General features: G+C 52.5%; 2 long non-coding RNA genes across 2 annotated transcripts; both read left to right on the top strand.

Annotated features, from left to right (window-relative positions):
* Positions 1 to 2138: 2138 nt before the first annotated feature.
* LOC106695039 lies at positions 2139 to 5817 on the top strand. The gene is made up of 3 exons (XR_001346127.2): positions 2139 to 2765; positions 3090 to 3185; positions 5513 to 5817. It is a non-coding gene; the product is annotated as an uncharacterized LOC106695039 (long non-coding RNA).
* A 6685-nt stretch (positions 5818 to 12502) lies between these two features.
* Positions 12503 to 16587, top strand: LOC111823977. The gene is made up of 2 exons (XR_002827089.1): positions 12503 to 14389; positions 16314 to 16587. It is a non-coding gene; the product is annotated as an uncharacterized LOC111823977 (long non-coding RNA).
* Positions 16588 to 24824: the final 8237 nt, after the last annotated feature.

The following is a 24824-nucleotide window of genomic DNA, read 5'->3' as shown; positions in this document are numbered from 1 at the left end:
GTCAGCTCTGCAGAAGGTAACAGCAGGGATCCCCGGGTTCCAGGTTCCATCAGAACCAGCACGGCCATCGGACGGGGTGGATCCGGGAGACTGGGTGCCCCGAGCGGAAGTGGGGAGACTGGGTGCCCCGAGCAGAAGGGGGACCTTACGTTCACGGGAAAGTGTGGGCTGCACCTTCCCAGCTTCCAAAGTCTAGTCCCAACGGACAACGGCTGCCCTGTTGGAATCAGGAACCGAAAAGCCCAGCTGTGGACTCGTTACTCCAGGCGACTATCAATGATTACCTGGGGTTTATCTCCCAGCCCATGAGCCGCGATAATTTCTACAGGAAATGATGGTTTTTAAAAACCCATCAGTGGCGTGTCATGTACCTTCAGTGAGTCTGTACTGTTAAGGATGGCCAAGGACGTTAGAATATTCCTTATGCCTTAAATATAGTAGGTGCTCAGTAAACCCTAGTTTTCATCTTGCAGATAGAAGTCTTTTATTCTCGTTATCCTGACGTACCAATTCCTCTGTTATGTGAATTTAGGGGATTTCATTCTAACTCCTGTTTGTTGAAATTTGGGTATTAAGGACTGCTATGGTGAAAGCTGTAGAGAAGGCTGAGAGATTAGCCTAAATATTATTAAAATCGCCTAATTGTTTAAGAGTTATTGTAAGTCATTTTCATGGAATAATTGATCTATTTTCCTGTTTAAAAAGTTTTAAGTGATGAAAAGAGTGAGTGAGGGGGGGGGCTGATGTTTTTGACTTAGGAACAGAATAAAGAACTTGGGGGAGATATCGCTAAAGGTAAATTTAAAAACAGCTATTGTATTGACTTTCATGGATGCTCTGATAAGAGAGAACCTTATAAGGCTGATGGGAATTTCCCTTTACTGATGCAGAAACTAAGTTTAATGAGAGAGAACACGTGGTTTTCTGAATCTTAGTTCTCAGGGCTCTTCCCTCCGGCCCACAGCTGCCTTGTGAGGAATGGCTGGTCTCCCTGAATCATGAAAGGAATGAATGAAAGGAGAGAGCGAGAGGGAGGGAGGAGAGAAGGTGCCAGCATGTGGGAATGGTGGCATTTCCAGCCAACTGCCCCGAAAGGGACCACGGTGGCCCAGGGCTGGGCTAGTGCGCTTGTCGCCTGATCTGAAACATGCCCTGTTCTGTCTGCCGTCCATGGGAAATTTTGTACTTTGCAGCCGGGTAGGTGGCCTGCTGGTTGACTCGGGGCGGGGGGCTTCCCTGTGATGGCACAGACAACATTCCTTTAGCTCCTGAGTCCTTGTCAAGATGAGAAGAAGCACCACCAGCGGAAAACGGGTTTTGTCTTGCATTTAAACTTTGCTAGACTTGCATGATTTTTGTTTAAGCCAGTGCATACTCAGAAGGGCCCAGCTGGTGTGGCTCAGTGGTTGAGCATCGACCCATGAACCAGGAGGTCACGGTTTGATTCCTGGTCAGGGTACATGCCCGGGTTGGGGGCTTGATCCCCAGTTGGGGGCGGGGGAGGGGCTCGATCCCCAATTGGGGGTGTGCAGGAGGCAGCCGATCAATGATTCTCTCTCATCATTGATGTTTCTCTCTCTCTCTCCCTCTCCCTTCCTCTCTGAAATCAATAAAAATATATATTAAAAAAGGAAAAAAGTACTCAGAAGGGTTTATCACACACAGTACTTTACTTACCCAAAGAATAAGTGCTTGCAACCCCCCCCCTGCCCACCCCCCTTCGCCCCCCACTATTGCAGGTGTAGCCCATAGGACTTTGCTCACCTCGGCAGTGAATTATAAAACCTCAGCAGCCAGGCTGGGAGCGGAGCAGCCATTGACCTGCTCTGCTGGCGCTGCTCCAGGGTATCGTGTCCCCGGTGGAGTAAGTGGGCCACTTGTTTAAAGCTGGCGGCGGGCCATGGGAAGGCTCTGAGGCAGGCGTGGCAGTAACTGCTCTGCTAATTTTAGGGCCGGCAGATCCGGGTGATGTCTGATGGCTGCTGTCGCCGTGCGTCTGGGCCTGGGAGCTTTCTAAATGCATCCTCAGCCCGGCCCCCTGGCGCTCAGCCCCTCCCGCAGGAGCGGGGTCTGGGGGTGGGGGGGAGGGGGGGCGGGCAAGGTAGGCACTGGGTATGTGGGTGTCATGGGAGGCACGGTCCCAGGGGACGCTGCCTTTGATCTTCCTGTTTCCTTGTCATCCCATCAGCCGATACCGGCCCCGCGTGTCCTTCCCACGCTGCAGCACCTGGGAGGCGTGGCGGGGACGGGGCGTGTGACTCAGGCTCCCAGCGTAACCATAGCGGGGACTTGCTTTCTGTGCTGCCCGGCCAGCCTCAGCCACTTTCAGACTGAACTTTCACCTCCTCCTTTCCTGGGAAATGAAACCTGAGGGGAGAGGTGAGAACTTCTCCAAACTCCTGGGAGCACAGAAGTAGGATCTCCTTGCTGTTGCAGAAGACGGAGTGGCCCCAGGCCTGTTTGGCGGGCAGGGAGGGTAATCCAGGCTGAAATGAGGATCTCTCTTTCACCTCTGGCATCCTGAGGTTCCCAAGTGAGTCAGAGCGCCCCAGGGTGTGAGGCCCCGGCGGGCAGGGACCTTGTCACCTCCCCCCCCATCCTCTCCCCCAGGAAACGTCTGGCACAGTCAGCAAATTTACCAGCGCGCAGCCTTGCAGGCCTCCGAGGTGCCTCCCAGTTACCCTGCAGTCAGACGTCCTCACTGTGCCGATTCGGAAACATTTGCACAGCCAGGCCCTGTAGGCTGGACGGCGGCTCCTTCGGGGGTGAGCTCACTTCCCGTGAACTGTCAGTGTCCCGGCGGGCGGATGGCCGTGTGTCCGGTGTGTTAGCAAAAGACTCCGGTGTCAGAGACCCGGGTGGATGGCACTGACTCCCTCAGGGAAGGGCTCCCTGGTCCCTGAGCGTAAGGTGGGTTTGCACGGCCGGGAATCGGCGGAGGGCCGGTGGGGGCAGGGTTAGGCCTTGGAAAGGGTGAGGATTTGCATTTTTGTTGAGTGGCCCTTGTGTGCAGTGACATTCCTGCTCGCAGTACTGTCCCCGTCACCCAGCTCTGCCTAAAACCAAACTTACTTCCTTGACTGCTTTAGGTTTCGCAACTCAAAAAATGGGCTTTATCAGTAAAAGCAACATTAAGGAGACCTGATGGGCAGTATTTTCAAAGTGGTGATGAACTTGTCTGTCTGGTAAGTTTATCTCCACCCCCCACCATTGTGATTTGCTTAAGGTTGTATAGAGTGTGTCATAAACCTAAAGGAGAGAATATTTTGCATTGTGGCGTTGGGTTGCCTGGTAGGTTGTGGGCGCTCAGGTGCACGTGGGCATTCAGGAGTCCGATGCTGACTGCGTGCTCTGGGGGGCCCCGCCCAGTAGTAGGAAGGACTCAGGGTATGGGGGTGAGTACACGCAGGGGTGTTGCTCTTATGGCGCTTTCATTCTGGCAACAGAGTGAATCTTCTAATAGAGCTTTTCTCAGTTGATTTATTTCGTTTTTTAAATATTTTTAATGCTTTCAGAGAGGAAGGGAGAGGGAGAGAGAGATAGAAACATCAATGATGAGAGAATCATTGACTGGTTTTCTCCTGCACGCCCCACACTGGGGGGCCGAGCCCGCAACCCGGGCATGTGCCCTGACCGGGAATCGAACCCATGACCTCCTGGTTCATAGGTCGACGCTCAACCACTGAGCCACGCCAGCTGGGCAGAGTGTCCATGTTCTTCAATGAAGATCTGCCAGGGAGTAAAACTTAGCGATAGGCTTGTCACTTTCCACTAACAAATGCAAGGCCGGGAAATGAGCCTCACATTTTCTGAAGATGGGAAGGCTGCCTGGTGTTCATTGTATTCGGTGCCTCACAGAATCGGGGTGATCTGGATGCTGCCTTCATTTCCTCCCTTTGCTGTCGTCTGCTCAGGATCTGTTACAGACGGGTTATGCTGATGTGGCTGATTTTTGCCAATAATTTAAGCGTGGAGGGATGCGGGGACCCTCCGGAGCGATAAGAACACAGCTGCTGAGGGTGGCGGGGAGCAGGGGAACGTGTCGCGGGCCTTCACTTGATTTGGGGGCAGAAGCTGGGGCCGAGCAGCTGCAGATGGGGTGCCTGCAACTCCCACCGTGGCCATGGGGGCGTTTTTTACATCTTTTTGTTTGTCGTGAACAAAAGCAGCTCTGAGCTTCATCAGCGAGGTCAAGTTTACATACGTGCTGGGGACGGGCGGCTCAGCTGAAACATCACACTCCCGTGTAGGGAGGGAGACTGGCCTGTGATGTGCTGGTTCGGCCTCGGCCCGGCGTTAACATGCCTCTCCATGTGCGCGCGCTGATTTTCTATTAATGGGCAAACATTGACACTGACCTTTGCCCTTGGACAGCGCTATTCCAGCCCCCAGTCCCTGCGGCTTTTTCTGCGTTCACTGTGATGAGAAGGATCGGCAGCCCCTGCAGGCAGCCTGGGCCTGATTCTCCTGATTCTCCGGATACTAAGTTTGTTGGCTGGGTAGTTGGGAGGAAGACGGGGATGTTTGCAGAAGAGGAAGTTTTCTCACCGGCAGATCTTCACGGGAAGAGGGGGAGGAGATGCCGGAGAGTTTGGAATATTCTTTTTTTGTTGTTAATCCTCACCAGAGGATATTTTTCCATTGATTTTTAGGGAGAGTGGGAGAAAGAGGGAAAAACAGAGAGAAACATCGATGTGAGAGAAACACATCGATGGGTTGCCTCCTGCACTTGCCCCAACCAGGGCCCGGGCCCAGGAGGAGCCTGCAATCGAGGTACCTGCCCTTGACCGGAATCGAACCCAGGACCCTTTGGTCTGCAGGCTGATGCTCTGTCCACTGAGCCAAACTGGCTAGGGCAGAATTTCGAATATTCTAGAAATCCTCCTGGAAGTGGTGTTCCCACAGCCCCTCCCACCCAGGGTCTCTGTTACTGTTGGACTCAGAATAAAGACTGCGGGTCGAGCCTGTAATCCTGTGGGCGATTCGTCCAAGGTGGTGCTCCAGCCCTGCTGGCTTCTTGTCGCTCAGGTGCTGGGTGTGTTCTCTGGATTCAAAGGGACTTGGTGCCCGGCTGGCGTGGCTCAGTGGTTGAGCATTGACCCAGGAACCAGGAGGTCCCGGGTTCGATTCCCGGTCAGGGTACATGCCTGGGTTGTGGGTTCGATCCCCAGTGTGGGGCGTGCAGGAGGCAGCCCATCAATGATTCTTTCTCATCATGGATGTTTCTCTCTCTCTCTCCCTCTCCCTTCCTCTCTGAAACCAATAAAAATATATTTTTAAAAAAAGGAAAAAAAGGCACTTGGCCCCTGAAAGTTCATATTCTGTTGCTCCCTGAATGGAGATGTGAACCAAGTTGACCTGCATCTAGAATTTTCTGCCTTTGTGTCTTCTTGGTTCTGGAATTATAACTGGCTCCTTTCTAAAAGCCCGGCCCTCCTGACCTTGGCTTTCCAGCCGTCTCTCTCGCTTGTTCAGAGGTTTTAGTCCTTGCTGCTTTCTTCTGAATGTTTAGATCCCAACTGATCTCCAGAGTGGCTGGAAGACAGTCCGTGTTCCATAGGGTGTGTAGGACCTTGCGAACCCCTTGACTCCCTGGCAAAAGTGGGGGCTTGCTGGAGGCCCCCCGTGACTGCTTGTGACTTCCTGTCTGAGATTTCTGCAGCTTGACCATCAGGCGGAGGACTTTAAAACATCGTATAAGGGACTCATAAGAATCACGTTTTCAGTCATTTCTCTGAGTGAGACATTGTGAAGTTCATCTTGTCAGTAGTATTTTTTTTAATGTATTTCATTAATAAAACTATAAAAATAATCAAGGATGTTGCTTCCTGACACCTGTAACTCTGAGTTGACTTTCTTTGGGTGTGAGTACTCTCAGTGCTAAAATAACACAAAGCAAAAACGCCCCACCCTAGCCGGGCTGGTGCAGTGGATAGGGCACTGGCCCTGGGACTGAAGGGTCCCGGGTTCGATTCTGGTCAAGGTCATGTACCTCCGTTGCAGGCTCAATTGGGGCACGAGGGAGGCAACCAATCGACGTGTTTCTCTCACATCAGTGTTTCTCTCTCTCTCTCTCTCTCTCTCTCTCTCTCTCTGTCTCTCTCCTTTCCTTCCCCTCTCTCTAAAAGTCAATGGGAAATTATCCTCAGATGAGGATTAACAACAACAAAGCCCAAACTTTTATTAGCTTTAGCACATAACATCACATTCCTGTGCATAATCACAAGAAATATAGGAAGAAAGGCCAGCGCTTAAGCAAGTGTGCAGTAAGTTCACAGAAATGGTGCGGGTAGGAGATTAATGTCATGAGTCACCTTTACATGCGTAACTTTTTGTTCCGGGCGTGAAAGAGCAGCTCCCCACATTGCACGCTAATAATGCAGTTTGAACGAATACGACGTGTGGCAGTCAAGCCTCTAAGGTGGCAGGTGACATGGACTTACCCGTCAGGCCCAGGTGGCCGGCGTGCTGTTCGCAGGGGCCAGCGCGCGTCGCCATAGTTTCTGTGTTTTGTTGGATGAGGCGCTAGGAATGGAAGCAGGGATCTTAAAACACTCTCTCCAGTTCAGTGCATTCATTTTAAACGTTGATCAGAAAGAACCCAGTGATGTCATTCCAAACGTCTCTCTGATCTGCCGTTGGAGGCCAGGCCCGACAACTTATTCTGTAACGTCACCGCGTGTTTGTCTTTTGATGAGCAAAAGGGGTCTGGAATGTGTGCACTTTTGTGTTACCGTTGACAACTGCCCGCAACACATCACGGTTGAGTTCCAGCGCTGAAGGGCACGATGGGCCCTGAGTCACCATTCCAGTTCGGCAGCTGCCAAACCGGTCTCCCCGGTTTCCTGGGGGTGGGTGCCCTGCCCAGGGGCTTTCAGAGAAAGGAGATGAACACAGACCATTAGAAAAGAAATTGTTTTTTTTTTCTTAGCAGCTGCCCGTTTCTTATTAAAAAACAATTTCTTTTGGTATTGATTTCAGAGAGGAAGGGAGAGGGCAAGATAGAAACATCAGTGATGAGAGAGAATCATGGATCGGCCGCCTCCTGCACGCCCCACACTGGGGATCAAGCCCACAACCCGGGCATGTGCCCTGACCGGGAATCGAACCCTGACCTCCTGGTTCATAGGTCGGCGCTCAACCACTGAGCCACACCGGCCGGGCTGTTTTCTGTTATTTCAATCTTGCAGGTGGTCAGTCCTCCGTGCAATCGCCCCCCCTTCCCCGACATTGGGGCTCTTGTGAGAAACTGCCTTCAGGTTCTGTCCAGAGGTGAAGGGTGGGTGTGGGGGGGAAGTGGGGAGATTACCAGCTGAGCCTACACCTGCCCCTGAAGACTTCAAACCATGCAGCTCTTCAGTGGCACGGGGTCAAAGGTTAATAGATGGGCAGGAAAGAAGGGGTCAAGCACCTTCCTGACCTCTGCCCTCAGCACTCCACCTCTCCCAGGTTAAGCTCTGCAGATTGTAATAAAGGAGAAGGTTAGTAATTGCGTGGGGACTTGGGGTGAGGCATTCACCCCAGAGAAATAATCACATTTGGCCCCAAAGATGTATGCATGTGTGAGCGCGCTCAATGCAGTATTAATTATAATGTGAGAAACTGGAAAAATATTGGCAGGAAGATATTAAATTATGATTCTCCATATGATCAAGTCATTTAAGTCAATTAAGTGTCTTGTTTTATAAGGCCATTTAATGACAGGGGAAAATGTTCACAGAATATTAAATGAAGACATTTTCTCGCTAAGTAGCATATATAATAGATCCCAATTTCACGGGGAAATTAAATGTGCATATGCATCAACAGAACAGGGATACAGTAAAAAATTACAGTGGTTATTGCTTGTGGTGGTGTTATGTGTAATTACCATTTTCTTTTCTTTTTGCATTTCTTCTACTGTGTTTTTAAAATGAACGTATGAATTTTGTGATAGGAAAAGTGTGGCATTAAAATATTTGAGTTATATGACGCAGTTATATATATCTTTTAAATAGTGTCAGTCTGCCCTGGCCCGGTGGCTCCGTTGGCTGGAGCGACGTCTGTACATCAAAAGGTTGAGGGTTCGATTCCTGGTCAGGGCACATGCCTGGGTTTTGGGTTTGATCCCCAGTTGGGGCATGTACTAGTACAGGAGGCAACCGATCGATGTTTCTCTCTCACACAATGTTTCTGTCTCTCCCTTCTTCTCTCTCTAAAAATCAATAAAAACTATTAGTCTGTTTCAGTATAGTTTCCTGGCTCAATATAGTTTAGATTATTTTATTATGTAATCTTCCTGATTTGTTCTTTTGATTATACTTAACAGAAGTTTTCAAGGCAAGTAATTAGCAAACATACGTTAGGTACCTATTATGTCTGATAAATACATTTTTGGTACATGTTCTTTACCATGAAAGCATTTATAATCTAAGCTAGTTGTCATGTAGGTAGAACTCCTTTGAAAATTATTTGCCGATCTTGAATGTTAGATTTTAAACACTATAGTTTTTTTAACCTTTTAACGTTCAAACTTGTTACATAGGAAAAATGCATATATATTTATAATTTAATTTCAGGAATTTATTTTTTAAAATATATTTGTATTGATTTCAGAGAGGGAGGGAGAGGGAGAGAGAGAGAAACATCAATGATGAGAGAGAATCATGGATCAGCTTCCTCCTGCACGCCCCCTACTGGGGATTGAGTCCGCAACCAAGGCATGTGCCCTGACTGGGAATCAAACTGTTACCTCCTGGTTCATAGGTCAACACTCAACCACTGAGCTACGCCAGCTGAGCAGGAATTTATTTTTTATTATGAATCTAATTTATTGGTAAGGCACTGCATGACTTCCTTTTATATACATTATTTTATTTAATCTTCACAGCTTCCAATCCTTTTCAATGGGGCGTCCTTCTCAGTTGGCATGAGTTAAATTACAGACCTGGGCATTTACTTTAAAAACGCCATGAATGCTCTTTTTATGTGTGAGGGCAGAGGCCCTGGCCTTCCATAACATCCCCATCTCTTCAGCAGTATAATTGCTAGCCTTCGATATTATGCTTTTTGACATTTACATTAAAAATAAAAATTAGCTAATTTGTAAGCTATAAGGTCTCGAAAAGACAGCTCATTCTTCTTTCGCACCTGTTAATGGCTCTATTAAGATGCCAAAGTGGCTGATTAAATTAAGTGCAGTGTCAAAGGCTGGCTGTCTCTCTGTGAGTCCGTCTATGTGACTTATGGAAGCGCGACTTCAGAATTACGTCTGCTTAGCAGCCCTAAAGTCAGCTCTTACTATCCATCAAGCTGCAGTGCGTGTAGCTGAGAAGTATTAGACTAGGCGGGCCATCCTCACGCTGTCACAGAGCTGCCTGTAAAACAGATTCAGTGTTACGTCCTTGACGTTACTTGTTCCCATCACACGTCCGAGGCCAGGTGCGTGGCCTGAATGGGCCCTGTCCCCTGAGCTCTGCCTGCGGCGCCGGACAGCAGTGACGGAATCCGATGGTGGGACAGCCAGTGCCCACGTGCCATCGCGTAAGAAGATGGAGTGCATTGTTGGAGAATCAGAATCCCATATTTTCTCTTCTTATTTTTTTACTAAAAGAATATTTTTTTAAATATATTTTTTATTGATTTCAGAGAGGGAGAGAGAGAGAAACATCAATGATGAGAGAGAATCATTGACTGGCTGCTTCCTGCACGCCCCCCACTGGGGATCCAGCCCACAACCCCGGGCATGTGCCCCGACCGGGAATGGAACTGTGACCTCCTGGTTCCTAGGTGGACGCTCAACCACTGAGCCACGCCAGCCGGGCACTTAGAATAAGTTTTAAACTTGGGAACAAGGCGCCATGGGAGGGTTCAGTGGGAGAGGAGAGGGGGGAAGACGGGGTGCCCATCATTTCCAGGAGCAGGGCATGTAGGTGAGGACCTAGAATTTGTTTCCTGAGACCCCTGCACCTTTTACCTCCCCCCTGAACTGTGCACAGGGCCCTGGGCCTCAGGTTGAAGCCTGCACTGCCTTCATCGCTGGCTGACCCAGGCCTGGCCTGGAGGAGGCCTGGGCTGGGCTGGGCTAGGGTGGGCTCCCCATGGCACCCCTCCCCCTGTGGTACCCCTCCTTGCTTTAGGGGCTGCTGCTGAAGCCACCTCCCCTCTAGGTTAGTCTCGGCCCCCCTGGTCACAGGAAGCAGGCTGCTTGAGTTAGGCCTTGGGGAGGAGTGGAAGTATTTCTGTCATGAAAAACAATAACTGTTTATAGAGGCCTGCAGGGTTTCATCACGCTTATGTAACCAGTTTTCTAGGACACGGACGGGACCGCCATCACTTGCCGGCTCAGTGGCTGTGGCCCGGGTGTCCTGAGGCCCTTTATTCCCCGAGTTTCCGGGCCGCCTGCTCGGGAACTGGGCGCCTTGTGCGCCGTCAGACCAGCCTCTGCTGCCTGCACGGGGACCTCAGAGACAGGCCATATTGTGTCGTCAGCAGGCGTCTCTTAAATGTAGGTTGTGCCCGGCCAGCGTGGCTCAGTGGTTGAGCATCAACCTACGAACAGGGAGGTCACGGTTCGACTCCTGGTCCCCAGTGTGGGGCGTGCAGGAGGCAGCCGATCCATGATGCTCGCTCATCATTGATGTTTCTCTCTCTCCCCCTCTCTCTTCCTCTCTGAAATCAATAAAAGAATATTGGGGGGAAAAACGTAGGTTGTCATCTCTTTTGGGAAATTACATAAACAGAGACCCTCAGGCAAAAAACCGCACACAAGGAAAACCAACAAAAACCCCAACTCCAGACAGTAAGGGGTTGGTTCTCAGCCATCCCAGTTGTCTCACCAGGTCACACTCAGCCCCTGGTTACAGCCGGCGTGGCCTTTGCCCGGATGAGGCAATCCTGCCCTCATGGTGTGGAGTCACCAGAAGAAGCTGGAAATACTTGATTGAACCTAAAAGGGAGTGTGCATCTTGGCCCTAACCTATTAGGGAGGGGAACTGGCAAAAAAAACAGTTGATTTCAAAATTTCTGTTTTCAGGACGTACTTTATTATTCTGCTTAATATAGCACAGCACAGATGTGCAAACAAATGCTTTTTATCTTATTTTTTAAATATATTTTTATTGATTTCAGAGAAGAAGGGAGAGGAAGAGAGAGGCAGAGACATCAATGATGAGAGAGAATCATGGATCGGCTGCCTCCTGCACGCCCCCTACTGGGGATCGAGCCCACAACCCGGGTATGTACCCTGACCGGGAATCGAACTGTGACCTCCTGGCTCATAGGTTGATGTTCAACCACTGAGCCACGCTGGCCGGACAAACAAATGCTTTTTAATTCTTTTTAACTCTTGTCACCAGCGCTGCCCCTTCCTTTAAAAACTCAGAGTGGGTATCATGTTTAGAGCTCAGCTTCAGCTCCCCCTGGGCCCAAGGTTTAGTTCAGGGCCAGGGTGCCACTCGGAAGGCGGTAAACGCGGGCGCGGATTCGTGCCCAGGATTCTGGCAAGAGCCCTGCGTACACGCAAGGGTTTCCTTTCCAATCACTCGTACTTTCCTTGTTATACTTTTCCATCTGATAAGTGTGAGTCACACACATTCTGGAAGCTGCTACTTATCTCGGACAGGAGATGCCGAGGTAGATACGGGCGTGATGAATGGTGTGCGGGGTTCCTCCGAGCCGGCGCCTCTGCAGAGCCCTGTCATTGTGTCCTGTGGTGACAGTCCCTTCGGCGGGAGGCTCAGGCAGGCCTTGCACAACTCCGATACGAGGCTCTGCTCAGCGCTGCAGCTGGGCACGGAGGGGTGGTCTCAGCCCCCCTGGGGAGGCAGCCCGGCTCCAGGCTGCGCACCCTTGCCAGCCTCTCGGAAGCCAGCACGGCTGCTTCCCACGGGGGCAGGCACAGGGGCGCCCAGCATGGCCGGTGGGGTTCCCAGGATTGGGAACACGTTGGATCTGATCGTGCACAGAGGACGATGCAACTTCCTGTAGCAGGTAACCATGCGCCTGGGGCCAAAATTCTCACTGGCAGAGCTTCCTGGAAAGCTGTGAGCGTTCTGCTGTCCCGAGTCCTCCTGCCAAGTGGTGCGTTAGTCGGGGATAGAAGCGGGCAGGAAGCAGCCACTGGCTGGGGCCGCGTGAGACTCCTTGAGCTGTCACCTGCTTCGCGGCAGGTGGCCCGCCCGCAGAGGCTCTGCTCCAGGTGACCACCAGCAACTCTGTTTCTTACTTCAAACAGAGTATGTAATCCGAATCCAGGACCTCCAACTCCATGCTGTTCCAGGCCAGGTTTTCTTTTTTTTAATATATTTTTATTCAGAGAGGAAGGGAGAGGGGGAGAGAGAGAGAGAGAAACATCCATGATGAGAGAGAATCATGGATCGGCTGCCTCCTGCACGCCCCACACTGGGGATCGAGCCCGCAACCCCGGGCATGTGCCCTGACCAGGAATCCAACCGTCACCTCCTGGTTCAGAGGTCGATGCTCAACCACTGAGCCACACCGGCCGGGCTCCCTTTTTTTTTTTTTTAAGCATATTGATTGGAAGAAAACGGTCATTCCCTGCACAGCTCTCATTCTGAGGGTACGTTAAGTCTAAATGTAGTCCCTGCCCCACTGGGAGTTGGTTTAGATGGTTTATCTGAACGTGGGGATTCTGCAGGGAAAGGGAGGCGATTTCGAGACCTCAGCCCAGGGGAGTGTGGGGCGAGCTTCGTGTGCTGGAGAAAGTGTCCAGACCCGCCTTCTCTCCTCCCTGGGGAAGGTGACAGCTGAAAAGAGTCAGGTTCGCCAGTGGCAGCAGTGACCGGAGCGGGGAGCAGTGTGCTCTGACCTTCACCTGTCCTTGTGCTTGCTCCCCTCCCCGTGGAGCGGGTGGGGTGGGCTGGAGGGAATGTTATTTTGGGTTGAAAGTTTTTGCTACATCTTCAGTTGTCCTTAGGGACCCAGACCCTTTTGTCCTTTATGGTTTAGCCTTTTTAGCCAGTTCCTTAGAGTTAGGCCGGCCTTCTCTGCCCCGGGCTTTGTGCTCTTTGGACTGGAAATTGAATGAGATGGGGCGAGGGCTCTTTGTGTGAATGAAAGGGGCAGTGACAGGGAAGACAGGGGACCCAGCTTGACCCCTCGCTAGCCGCCACCAGGGCTCCCACCAGCAGGGCGGCTTTGTGCTGAGGGACAGGGCGGCTTTGTGCTGAGGGACAGGGCCCTTGGAACTGGGCGGCCAGGTGATGCTGGGGGAGGGCAGACACTCCCACAGTCAATGGGAACCAGCCATGGCCAAGGTCAGCCAGCCTGTCCCTCAGAACTCGCACCTGCCTGGTGTCTCTTTTGTGTCTTCCCAGACGTGGCCGTGCTTTGGCGTCATCGTCACAGGAGACGGGGGGTGCATTTGAAAAGCCACAGATGGGGTGGCCCGGCCCAGAGATTCTGATTTAGGTGGAATGCGCGCGGCCGGCGCTTCCCAGAGCCCTTCAGTGGTTCTGACCCGTAGCCTGGACTGAGCGCCTCACCTGCTAGCAGGGCCACTTACGGGAGGACCACCTGCCCACAGGCCACCTGCGGGAGCTGGACCACCTGCGGGAGGCGGGCGCCCTTGTCCTCGGAGCATCTGGTTATCCAGGATTTCGGGGACTTGAACTTTGCAGAGGTTCGGTGGCATTAGGTGATTTCAGGAGGGATTCTGACTGCATCTCAGGAAGAGCTTCTTTAACTCGGGAGACCCGGCCGAGACTGTGATGAGAACTCTGAAGTCTGTGGATGCTCCCAAGACCTCAGGGGCGTGGGTAGAAGCCTGTGGATGCTCCTGAGACCTCAGCGGGGTGGGTAGAAGCCTGTGGATGCTCCTGAGACCTCAGCGGGGTGGGTAGAAGCCTGTGGATGCTCCTGAGACCTCAGAGGGGTGGGTAGAAGCCTGTGGATGCTCCTGAGACCTCAGCGGGGTGGGTAGAAGCCTGTGGATGCTCCTGAGACCTCAGAGGGGTGGGTAGAAGCCTGTGGATGCTCCTGAGACCTCAGCGGGGTGGGTAGAAGCCTGTGGATGCTCCTGAGACCTCAGAGGGGTGGGTAGAAGCCTGTGGATGCTCCTGAGACCTCAGCGGGGTGGGTAGAAGCCTGTGGATGCTCCTGAGACCTCAGAGGGGTGGGTAGAAGCCTGTGGATGCTCCTGAGACCTCAGCGGGGTGGGTAGAAGCCTGTGGATGCTCCTGAGACCTCAGAGGGGTGGGTAGAAGCCTGTGGATGCTCCTGAGACCTCAGAGGCGTGGGTAGAAGGAGGCTGGGAGGCAGATTGGGACGTGGCTCCTTTTAGTGCTGGTCCCAGGACGAGAATGAGGACGGAACTTTCGGGAACAAAAAGGAGATGGGCACCCTCGCTGCAGACGGAGCTCTTCGACGCGTGATGAGGAGTGAGGTTCGGGTGAGGACCCCTGTCAGGCTCCCCAGGGGGACCCCAGCCCCGGGCTGGCTCCGGGGCCCTGTGCCTTCACCTCCCCCAGCACCAGCTGCTCATTTTTATTCTCACTCTCGCCACGCAGCCCCTCCCCCGCCGAGCACGTGGTAGCCTGGCTGCGTTCCCCCCTCCTTGGGGCTGTTTTATCTTCGCGTTTTATGTTATCAGCGCGTGGGGAAGTGAGAGGCAGGCCCTGTGCGTCTGCTCTTATCAGGGATGCGATGAGGTCATTGACAGATGGGAGGGGCTGGGCCTTGAGAAACAGGGGGGCCGTACCAGTCCTGGGGGCCAGGGGGCCAGAGATCACTAGAGGCTTGGAGGTCAGGGAAGCAGCTGACAGGGCCTTCTGAGGGCCTGGGCTTGCCTGGCGGTTGGCATTGACCATCAGATGAACTAGATGGTGCCGCCCAGACAGGGTCCCTGCCCTCGCTGTGCCCACAGAGATGAGCACCGCTTCGTCAGGGGGTCCAGCTGTTGGCTCGCTGAAAGCCAGCTTTTCTACAGACCCTCGCTCCAGCCCTGTGCGTGTTGCTCGTTTCCCGCGGAGGTTTGTGTTTCTAATGGGATGTCTTTATTCTGCTCTCTGTGTTGCTGAGAATCTCTGTCTTCTCATTTTATTTTGACAACTTGTTGGGAAATCCTTGCCACTTTGCGAACGTTCGAGATGCCTAGCAACGTGTTACAGATTGTTTGCAGCGCTTCCCTCTCATTATTTCAGCGAAACCGTAATACGTCATTTTATGAAAAGCACCCTAGAGACAGGAAATCAGCTCTAAGAGTTATTTTGAAATTCCTTATTCTACAGAGCTACTTTTTTAAAAATTTAAATATATTTTTTTGAAATTGATTTCAGAGAGGAAAGGAGAGGGAGAGAGAGAGAAAAACATCAATGATGAGAGAGAATCATTGATTGGCTGCCTCCTGCATGCCCTCCACTGGGGATCGAGCCCCCAACCCCGGGCATGTGCCCCTGATTATAATCGAACCCAGGACCCTTGAGTCCCCAGGCCAACGCTCTAGCCACTGAGCCAAACCGGCCAGGGCTGCAGAGCTACATTTTTAATGGAAGATGGTCTCTCGGTCAGGCCGTAACAGGAACGCCCTAGATACTGTCCAGCTTATGTGCGCGAGGGTCTGGGTTGACGTTAGCCCAGCCCACAGGTCACGTGCACGCAGTGGGGGCTGTCTCCCTGCCTCGGCTCCGTCCCAGCCACACACGGACTCATAGACACGGCCCAGCACCAGGCCTCCCAGGAGGCAAAGAAACATTTCTTGACTGTAAGACAGGAGTTTAACTAGTAATTCAATAATTATATATATATAGATATATCTATATATCTATATATATATATCTATATATCTATATCTATATCTATATATATATATATACATATATATATATATATTGATTTAAGAGCAGAAGGGAGAGGGAGAGAGATAGAAACATCAATGATGAGAGAGAATCATTGATCTGCTGCCTCCCGCACGCCTCACACTGGGGATGGAGCCCACAACCCAGGCATGTGCCCTGACCGGGAATCGAACCGTGACCTCCTGATCCATAGGACAATGCTTAATCACTGAGCGACACTGGCCAGGTTTTTTTTTTATCCTCATCTAAGGATATGTTTATTGATTTCTTCATTACTTACAACCAACCTGCTCCCTCCTCCATTTCCCCTGTGCTAAGACAGAAAAGGATGAAATGTAGGGTTTAAGGAGAGAATGGCATTTTTTGGTGAGCCTATGAGAAGCACAAACTGAAGTTGGAAATAATAATGCTCATTTTTATTTCATATTAAGAAATTAGTCTTGTTGCCAGTTTTCTAAGGACAGAATAAAAAGGTTCTGAAAAAAAAAAAAAAAGTTGTTTTTTTTTTTTCAATTCCAGGAACCTTATCAGCGACCAAGGTTTTGGTTAACAATGAACATTCCTTGTGTTGATGACTCAGAGCTCCTCTGTCTCCCGATGCCTGGCGGCCAGCGGTCCAGGGACCGTGTGCTAACTCAGCTTTTGTCGCATGTCACTTGCAAACCAGAAATGGTTCTGATTTACAACCAGCAGGAGCATTGTCTTCCTTTCGGAGAGAATGTGACGGTTATTGTTGAGATGTGAACACTGCGGTGGGCAGGATCCTCTCCCAAAATAAAGACCCTTTATTTTTATTTTTTTAATATATTTCACTGATTTTTTTACAGAGAGGAAGGGAGAGGGACAGAGAGTTAGAAACATTGATGAGAGAGAAACATGGATCAGCTGCCTCCTGCATGCCGCCCCCCCCGCCCCCCGCCCCACTGGGGATGTGCCCGCAACCAAGGTACATGCCCTTGACTGGAATTGAACATGGGACCCTCCAGTCTGCAGGCCGACGCTCCATCCACTGAGCCAAACCGGCCAGGGCAATAAAGACCCTTTAAAAACAGGTGCCTCCCCCGCAGCTGGGCCGGGGAGCCGTGTTTACCTCCGGAGACGAGGGAAAGCGATTGTGGCTGGCAGATCGGGGAGTAGAATCTCGCCCGGCCGATTCCTCAGCGGCTCCTATCCGTGCCGCTTCCCGTTTTAATTCAGACAGTAAGTGTCTGCGAATGTCTGCGCTAAATATTCCTCCTGCTATCAGACCGCGTGCGCGCGTGCCGGAGGACGGATGATTCCGCATTCCTCGCTCCTTCCCTTGCTCGGTGGTTTATTTTCAGGAGTGAGTGACTGGAAATAGAACGCAGCCCTCTTTGCCCCTGATGCTGGCGGCCCCTTTCCCGCAGGGATTCATGGGAGAGAAGAGACAGGGGCCAGGTCACTGACTCAGAGGGCCAGACCCCGACAGCACCCTTGGGAGTGGCCCTTGGTGGCAGGTGGTGCCTAGAGGCCCAGGCTGTTACCATCTTAGTTGTTTTATTTCTTAATATATTCCTAGTTCATTAAACATGAAAATATGAGAGATGGCCCGGCCGGTGTGGATCAGTGGTTGAGCGTCGACCTATGAACCAGGAGGTCACAGTTCCATTCCTGGTCAGGGCACATGCCCGGGTTGTGGGCTCGATCCCCAGTAGGGGGTGTGCAGGAGGCAGTCGATCCATGATTCTCTCTCATCATTGATGTTTCTCTCTCTCTCCTTCTCCCTTCCTCTCTGAAATCAATAAAAACATATTTAAAAACAAACAAGCAACAACAAAACCCATGAGAACTGACTTTGGGTCCTGTCTTGGGGCCCAGTTGGCTCAGCTCTCTCCTGTCAATCGCTCGGGTAGAAATAACCCGTTTGTTGGCAGCTGGTCGGCAGTGGTTCGGCGCCAGGGCCCGGGAGGATTTCCCTCGTTCCCATGAGGGCCAGCGCTTCCTCCTCTCGTGGCTCCTGGTGGGAGCGGAAAGCGGAAAGAGAGCCACGTCAGGGGTGAAGGGCAGCAGGAGCCGAAACGGGGAGGAGCTTCCAGACAAAAGCCAGAGGCAGGCGGGCTGGGCAGGCAGTCCTGCAGGTCACAGGGTAAGCCAGCTCGGCCTGAAGTCACAGCTGGACACGGCCCGTCCCTGCGCCCCGATGAGGACCGCTGGCCTGGGAGGGCCTTCTGGGCAGGTCCCAGGCTCCCTGCTGTCCTGTGGGGTCCACTTGGAGCTCTGAGCTCCACCCCCATTTAGCACCCACATGGCCCAGCTGCCCTGCACCCAGGACCCCCCAGCGCCCACCTGGCCCGGCTGCCCTGCACCCAGGACCCCCCAGCGCCCACCTGGCCCGGCTGCCCTACACCCAGGACCCCCAGTGCCCACCTGGCCCGGCTGCCCTGCACCCAGGACCCCCAGTGCCCACCTGGCCCGGCTGCCCTGCACCCAGGACCCCCCAGTGCCCACCTGGCCCGGCTGCCCTGCACCCAGGACCCCCCAGCACCCACCTGGCCCGGCTGCCCTGCACCCAGGACCCCCCATTGCCCACCTGGCCCGGCTGCCCTGCACCCAGGACCCCCCATTGCCCACCTGGCCCGGCTGCCCTGCACCCAGGACCCCCCAGTGCCCACCTGGCCCGGCTGCCCTACACCCAGGACCCCCCAGCGCCCACCTGGCCCGGCTGCCCTGCACCCAGGACCCCCCAGCGCCCACCTGGCCCGGCTGCCCTGCACCCAGGACCCCCCAGCGCTCCCCCAGGCACCCCTCCCCCCCAGGAGCAGCACACAGGAGCGAGGAAGAGCAGCGACAGCACCGGCCTCGTCAGTCACATTCGACAGGACTGGTCCCGGCCCCGCTGCCCCGTGTGGAAAATCTCTGTGCTCTCGTTAAACCCCCTCCCTGAAATACAAACAGCTGAATTATTTTCCAGTTTGGCCAAGGAAGTAGAGGGTCACATGGGCAATATTTTTGTAGCAGGCAGAGTTACTCATTTCGGGCTTGCGAAGTCTTTCCACACAAACACACTTGACTGTTTTCTCATTGGGGCTGATGCTTCACACGCAGGGCGTTGGAGGGCGGGCAGGGCAGGAGAGGTGGTGAGCACTCTGCCCCCCCCCAACCCCCCAAAACAAACTTCCCCCCATAGGAACCTGTTCTGACTCTTAGTGGCTTGTCCTGTGAGCGGACCGCTAACTTGGTCAACATTTCGTACCTTTGTTTGTCCTAAACTGTACTGAGGACACACACGACTAGTCCTTCCCGCTCCTATGGGCTGCTGTTTTTTCTCTAAAAAAATATTTTTCTTGATGTCAGAGGGGAAGGGAGAGGGAGAGAGAGATAGAAACATCAAGGATGAAAGAGAATCACCGATCAGCTGCCTCCTGCACGCCCCCCACTGGGGATCGAGCCCACAACCCTCTGGGTAGCCTTGATATAAATCCTTGCTCTGACTAGTCTGCCCGGTAGACCCCTGAGATAGAGGAGGGGGAGTGGGGACGGGGAGAGGAGGTGATGTGGTCATGTCCTCTCCTGTGGATAATGAGACTTCAAATTGTCCCTGGGCCTCACGCCCCTGGGAGTGAGAGGGTCGCCTGCCTGCTTCGCCACCTCCTGGGCTCAGTGCGGCCGATGTGTTCTGAGATTCGCACAGGGCGGCTGTGGGCCTCACAGGGAACTGAGGGCCGCAAAGCATCCATGTCCGAAATCCAGGGGAAGACAGGTCTTCGCCCATTAAAGCGTCTGACAGCCGGTTTATTTGTAGGTTTTTTCCTGGGATATTTTTAGAATTTAGTCGCTCCTCTTAGGTTTCTAATTATTGTGACTGTACTCTGAAGGGTACGGAAAAGTGAAGCTGGAAAAAAAAAAAAAAACCCTGCAGAGCTAAGCCAGCTGAATGTCACTCCGGTAATTAATTGGCAGGTAATCAATAATTCAGTGAGAAGTCGCCCAGCCCATGGTGGCAAAGACAGAGCAGTGAATGTGGGAGCGTGCGCGAGCAGCGTGAGCTAATGGGGTGAATTTACATACGGTGTGACTGCCGTGTCCCCCAAGGCTCGTCGTCCGGGACACTTACAGATGAATGGAGCCCCCCCCCCCCCCACGTGTAAATGCTTTCACCGTGTGTCTGTCCCTAAAGAGAAGCCACGGTCACTGCGCATTTGGCTTCAGGAATTCAAGATGGGGCTGCTGTCTGCAGTCATTCGACGGCTCAGAAACTTCAGCTCACCTGCTGCCCTTCTTTCTTACATTCACTCGAAGGTCCCGATTCTCCAATCCTTCTCTTCGGGCTCCTGGACACTCTTACAAATTGGGGGGGGGGGGAGATGGGGAGGGACCGAGTGAGGAACTTCCAGGGGGTGTCGGCGGCTGCGTCCCCGTCACCTGAATCGGCACCTGGCACGTCACTCAAGAAATAGATGTAGCAGTCGGAATAATTCGAGTGAGAGCGAAGCGCTTATATTATACATCTAGTAGGTTCTTAAAAGCCAGATTTATCAAGGTAATTTTTTTTTCTTGTGTTAGGAACGTAATAAAAAGGTGTGACACGTAGCCACGCAGCCCCTCCCCGCGCTATCCCGTGAGCCCGGAATCGTCCTTAGCTACCCTGGCCCTTGTAGGCCTGTTGCCTGTCCCATCAAGGCCCCTGTCACCAGGCAGAGCTACTCCGACAGTTACTGCTGCAGCCTGGGCTGATTTTAGCTCAGAACGCTGACCTGTGTTGGGAGATGTGCCCAGTTTAAGGGCAGAACTAGGCTGGGAGTGAAATTGACTGGGCTGTTGGTGTCACTAGCTCCCTGTTTTCCCAATGTTTTTTTTTTTTTTTGCATCGCAGTTTATTTTGTTTTCTGTGTGAAGTACCGAACATGTGTTCCGCTTGGAAAGGTGTTGGTGCCTAAAAGAATACCTTGTCGTTTCTGTCAATGGGTTTCTTCGTTCTTAAAATAAATTGATCTCGGGGGTAGTGCGGACTACGGTACACGCTTCTGGGTCAGAGCTGCCGCCTTTGTCTTTTTGGTTTGTTGGTTATAAATTTAAGGTATTCAGGATAGCTGGAGTGGGTATTTTGCCCCATTTTATTTTTCTCTTCAGTCTTCTGATTTAAAAAAAAAATATTTTAAAATACATTTTTGTTGATTTCAGAGAGGAAAGGAGAGGGAGAGAGAGAGAGAAACATCCATGATGAGAGAGAATCATGGATCGGCTGCCTCCTGCACGCCCCCCACTGGGGATCGAGCCCGCGACCCGGGCACGTGCCCTTGACCGGGAATCGAACCTTGACCGCCTGGTTCCTAGGTCGACACTCAATCCCTGAGCCACTCGGCTGGGCCGGTTTTCTGGTTGTGTGTGCTGCTATGCGGGCTCTTCTGGGAACTTAGAATAAACACGCAGGTTGGAGGGAGCCTCTGAGGAGGTCGAGTTTCCGTCAACTGCTCTTTTCCTCAGAAACCCCCAGTCGCAGAGGCACCGTGGAGATGAAGGGCTTGTCTGGGTAAAATGAAAATGTCTGATTAAATATTAATAAGTACTTTATTGGATGTCTGCTCCCGCGTTGGGGACGAGAGCAGCCTAGACATCTATTTTATGAGTGTCTTTTTAATTGACTTCGCTGTGATAAAACCATCAGGACCGCCTGGTGTGGGCAGGACCCGAGTGGGCCCCACGTCCCTGCCTCGTCACGCGCTCAGCGAACAGCTCGGAGGAGCCGGGGCTGGGCCCCGCGCCCACGGGGGATTTTCCTGGATGAGCGAGGAAGCCACGCGCAGCCACCACTGCCTCCTCTTCCTGCCGCCTTTGTTTTGAAATACGAATCCAGCCCTGTCCCCCGCCTGGTGTTCTTTCATGGCTGTTGTGTTAGAGGCGCCTCCTTTTCCAGGCGCGCTCACTTTTCCTGCTTCAGGCCTGGGAAGGGTTTCGTTCCGTTCAAGCGCCTGAGCAGCTGTATCATCACCAAACCTGCCTTTCTGCCCCCGCCCCCCGCCGTGTCTGCGGGAGCTGCGATGTGCATGCTCAGTGCCTGCCTTTTGCCTCTCCTCCTTGTTGGGTTGTTAAGAGTAAGGGTACCTGCTCCTTTATTCTCCGTGTGTGTTTCATTGTTGTATTTTTTAAAATACATTTTTATTGATCTCAGAGAGGAAGCGAGAGGGAGAGAGAGAGAGAATCATCAGTGATGAGAGAGAATCATGGATTGGCTGCCTCCTGCATGCCCCCTACTGGGGATCGAGCCCGCAACCCCGGGCATGTGCCCTGACCGGGTATCAAACCCTGACCTCCTGGTTCCTAGGTCGACGCTCAGCCACTGAGCCACGCCGGCCGGGCTCATGGTTGTCTTTCTTTATCTTCTCTGTGTGCAAAGAGCTTCAGGCGTCGCGCTGTTGGTGCCCTGGGAGTGGGAAGAGTTTTGGAGGCAGTGAAACAGGAAGGAAGGGGGAGGCGGAGAGAGGATGACAGAGAGGGATCGTCTTTGATCCGTGTCCATTTATGCAAAATCATCCCTAACCCTCGGCCTGTCTGCCTCTTCCCCCCACTCACTTCGAAACTGAAGCTCCTCGTGTGCGGGTGTAACCAGCCCACATTGTTCTTTGGCGATAGGATGACCGAGTCCGTAGATGAGCTTGTAAAGTATCTTCTTTTATGGGGGATGAAGGGTCCCGGCTAGAAATTCAGCATTATCCTCTGGAAAACAGTACCTTGCTGCCTACATTTATGGAATTGTCGCTAAAGGTCTAAGATACAGGTACTGAGGACACCGAGACGTCTCTCCAATACAGCAGGTAACCGAGATGGGTGGTTATTTATTCTCTTCTATTCCATTTCAAATGGTTTCATTGTATTCCCCCCCAAATTGTGTATCAGTCCTATAAGTTGGCTTTACCTTTCTACCTTTGTGTCTACAACGTGAAGATGCACCTCGCAGTGGAGTAGATGCGCGATTGTCTAAAATCTGAGCCGAAATGGAAACGCGCCTCACCGTTCACTGAATGTTGACCACGCATCAGCGGATGCGTCCTCTGCCCCACACAGACAGCGAGCGGAGTGATTGTAGAGCTTTCTTCTCTCCTCGCTGTGGTCAGGCCCGGAATAGGAAAATCTTTACCAATTCATTTTCCCCTTCTCAGTTTCCTCCTGTCTGTCCGTTTGCCAGCTCATCGCAGATGTTCATCTGTGTTTCGCCTAAATGATATGTAAGTGTGATCCAAGAATTCCACCCTGTAACGGGTTCTGTCCCACTCAGTGGCAGAAAACCGACACAGCGTTAGTAGCCACATGACCAGCTGGTGTTTCTACCTTTTGCGGACACCTGTAGTCACTTGTTTGCGTTTAGACTTTCCTACTTTATCACGGTTGCTATTAGTACTGGTCCTTAAAATCCAGAAATCTGCTCAATGTCACTAAGATCTTTTTAAAAGAAAATATTTTTATTGATTTCAGAGAGGAAAGAGAAGGAGAGAGATAGAAACATCAACGGTGAGAGAGAATCATGGATCGGCTGCCTCCTGCACGCCCCACACTGGGGATCGAGCCCGCAACCCGGGCATGTGCCCTGACCAGGAATAGAACAGTGACCTCCTGGTTCATAAGTTGACGCTCGACCCCTGCACCATGTTGGCCAGGCCACAAAATGTTTTATTTTTTCCTTTCATTGACTTGATGAATACTATTGCAGGTGTACAACAGGTCCCCAGTCTTAAAATGGCATCGTGGCACCATTGTGTTAGAACTTTTTTTTTTTTTCAGAGAGGAAGGGAGAGAGAGAAACATCAACGATTTGAGAGAATCATGGATCGGCTGCCTCCTGCACGCCCCACAGTGGGGATCAAGCCCGCAACCCGGGCATGTGCCCTTGGCCAGGAATCGAACCTGAGACCCTTCGGTCCGCAGGCCAACGCTCTATCCAATGAGCCACACCAGCCAGGGCTGTGTTAGAACTTTGTTCCACCTGCGAGGACAGTGCAGGTACCAGCGCTTCCAGGACGCGCGTCCGATCCTGGGTGCGCCTCAGGTTGGATCAGTGGTCCGCCCTTAGTGTAACAAATGCCGTGCACCACTACAGGGACGCCGTTTTCCTATTTGGGATGTTTTGCCAGTCTCCACGGAGATGATAAATAATGATGGGAGGAGGGAGTCAGCGGTGCATGCCAAGTCCAATGTCCTCTCCTTTCCCGGAGGGGTTTGCTCGGGGCGATGCCCATGAGTTCACCACGCGCATCCTTCTGCCAGTGACAGTGTTCCTGCTTCCCACGTTGAAAGTGTGTCATCCATCGTGTTTCACACAATGGGGAGAGGGGAGGGTGTAATCTCAGACAACCTCAGCCTTTTGCTGCTCCGCCCGCTACCTAAGCAGGCGGAGGAACCACCCTTGGGTGTGAGCGAGTGGCAGGAGGGAGCGGCTGGCGAGGCTGGCTTGGCGGAAAGTTTGGGCTTTGCAGTCCTTGCTGGCGGTCACGGCCTTTTCGTCCCAGTTCCGCAGGGGGCGTTGCCTCCTGGGAGCCCTCCTGATTTATCTCATGTGTGGGAAGTACTTTCCTGCACCCCATCAAGGCCATCCCAGGAGTCACGGTAGCTTAGTTCTTTACAGCCCTGGCTCATTTGGCTCGGTGGATAGAGCGTCGGCCTGCGGACTGAAGGGTCCCGGGTTTGATTCCGGTCAAGGGCACAGGCCCGGGTTGCGGGCTTGATCCCCAGTGTGGGGCGTGCAGGAGGCAGCCGATCCATGATTCTCTCTCATCAGTGATGTTTCTTTCTCTCTCTCTCTCCCCCTCTCCCTTCCTCTCTGAAATCAATAAAAATATATTAAAACGAAAAAGAGAGAAACAGTCTTTTGAGCCGGATGGAATGTTTCTATTCTCAGTGGAAAGTAAATATTTGCCTTCACTTGCTCCGAACCCTGTGCTTCGCTGGGAAAACAGCTAAGGAACCTGCTGGTGAGAAGAGGGGCCAGACCCCGTCTGCCTGAGCCTCCCTTGGAGTGTGAGGGGGCCCCCTCAGCAGTGGGCGGGGACCAGGGATAGCCCTCCCCCCACCCCACCC

The sequence above is a fragment of the Myotis lucifugus genome, unplaced genomic scaffold (genome assembly GCF_000147115.1).
Source record: "Myotis lucifugus unplaced genomic scaffold, Myoluc2.0 scaffold_788, whole genome shotgun sequence".
In the NCBI taxonomy this organism is placed as follows: Eukaryota; Metazoa; Chordata; class Mammalia; order Chiroptera; family Vespertilionidae; genus Myotis; species Myotis lucifugus.
This window is presented reverse-complemented; position numbering and strand designations above follow the sequence as displayed.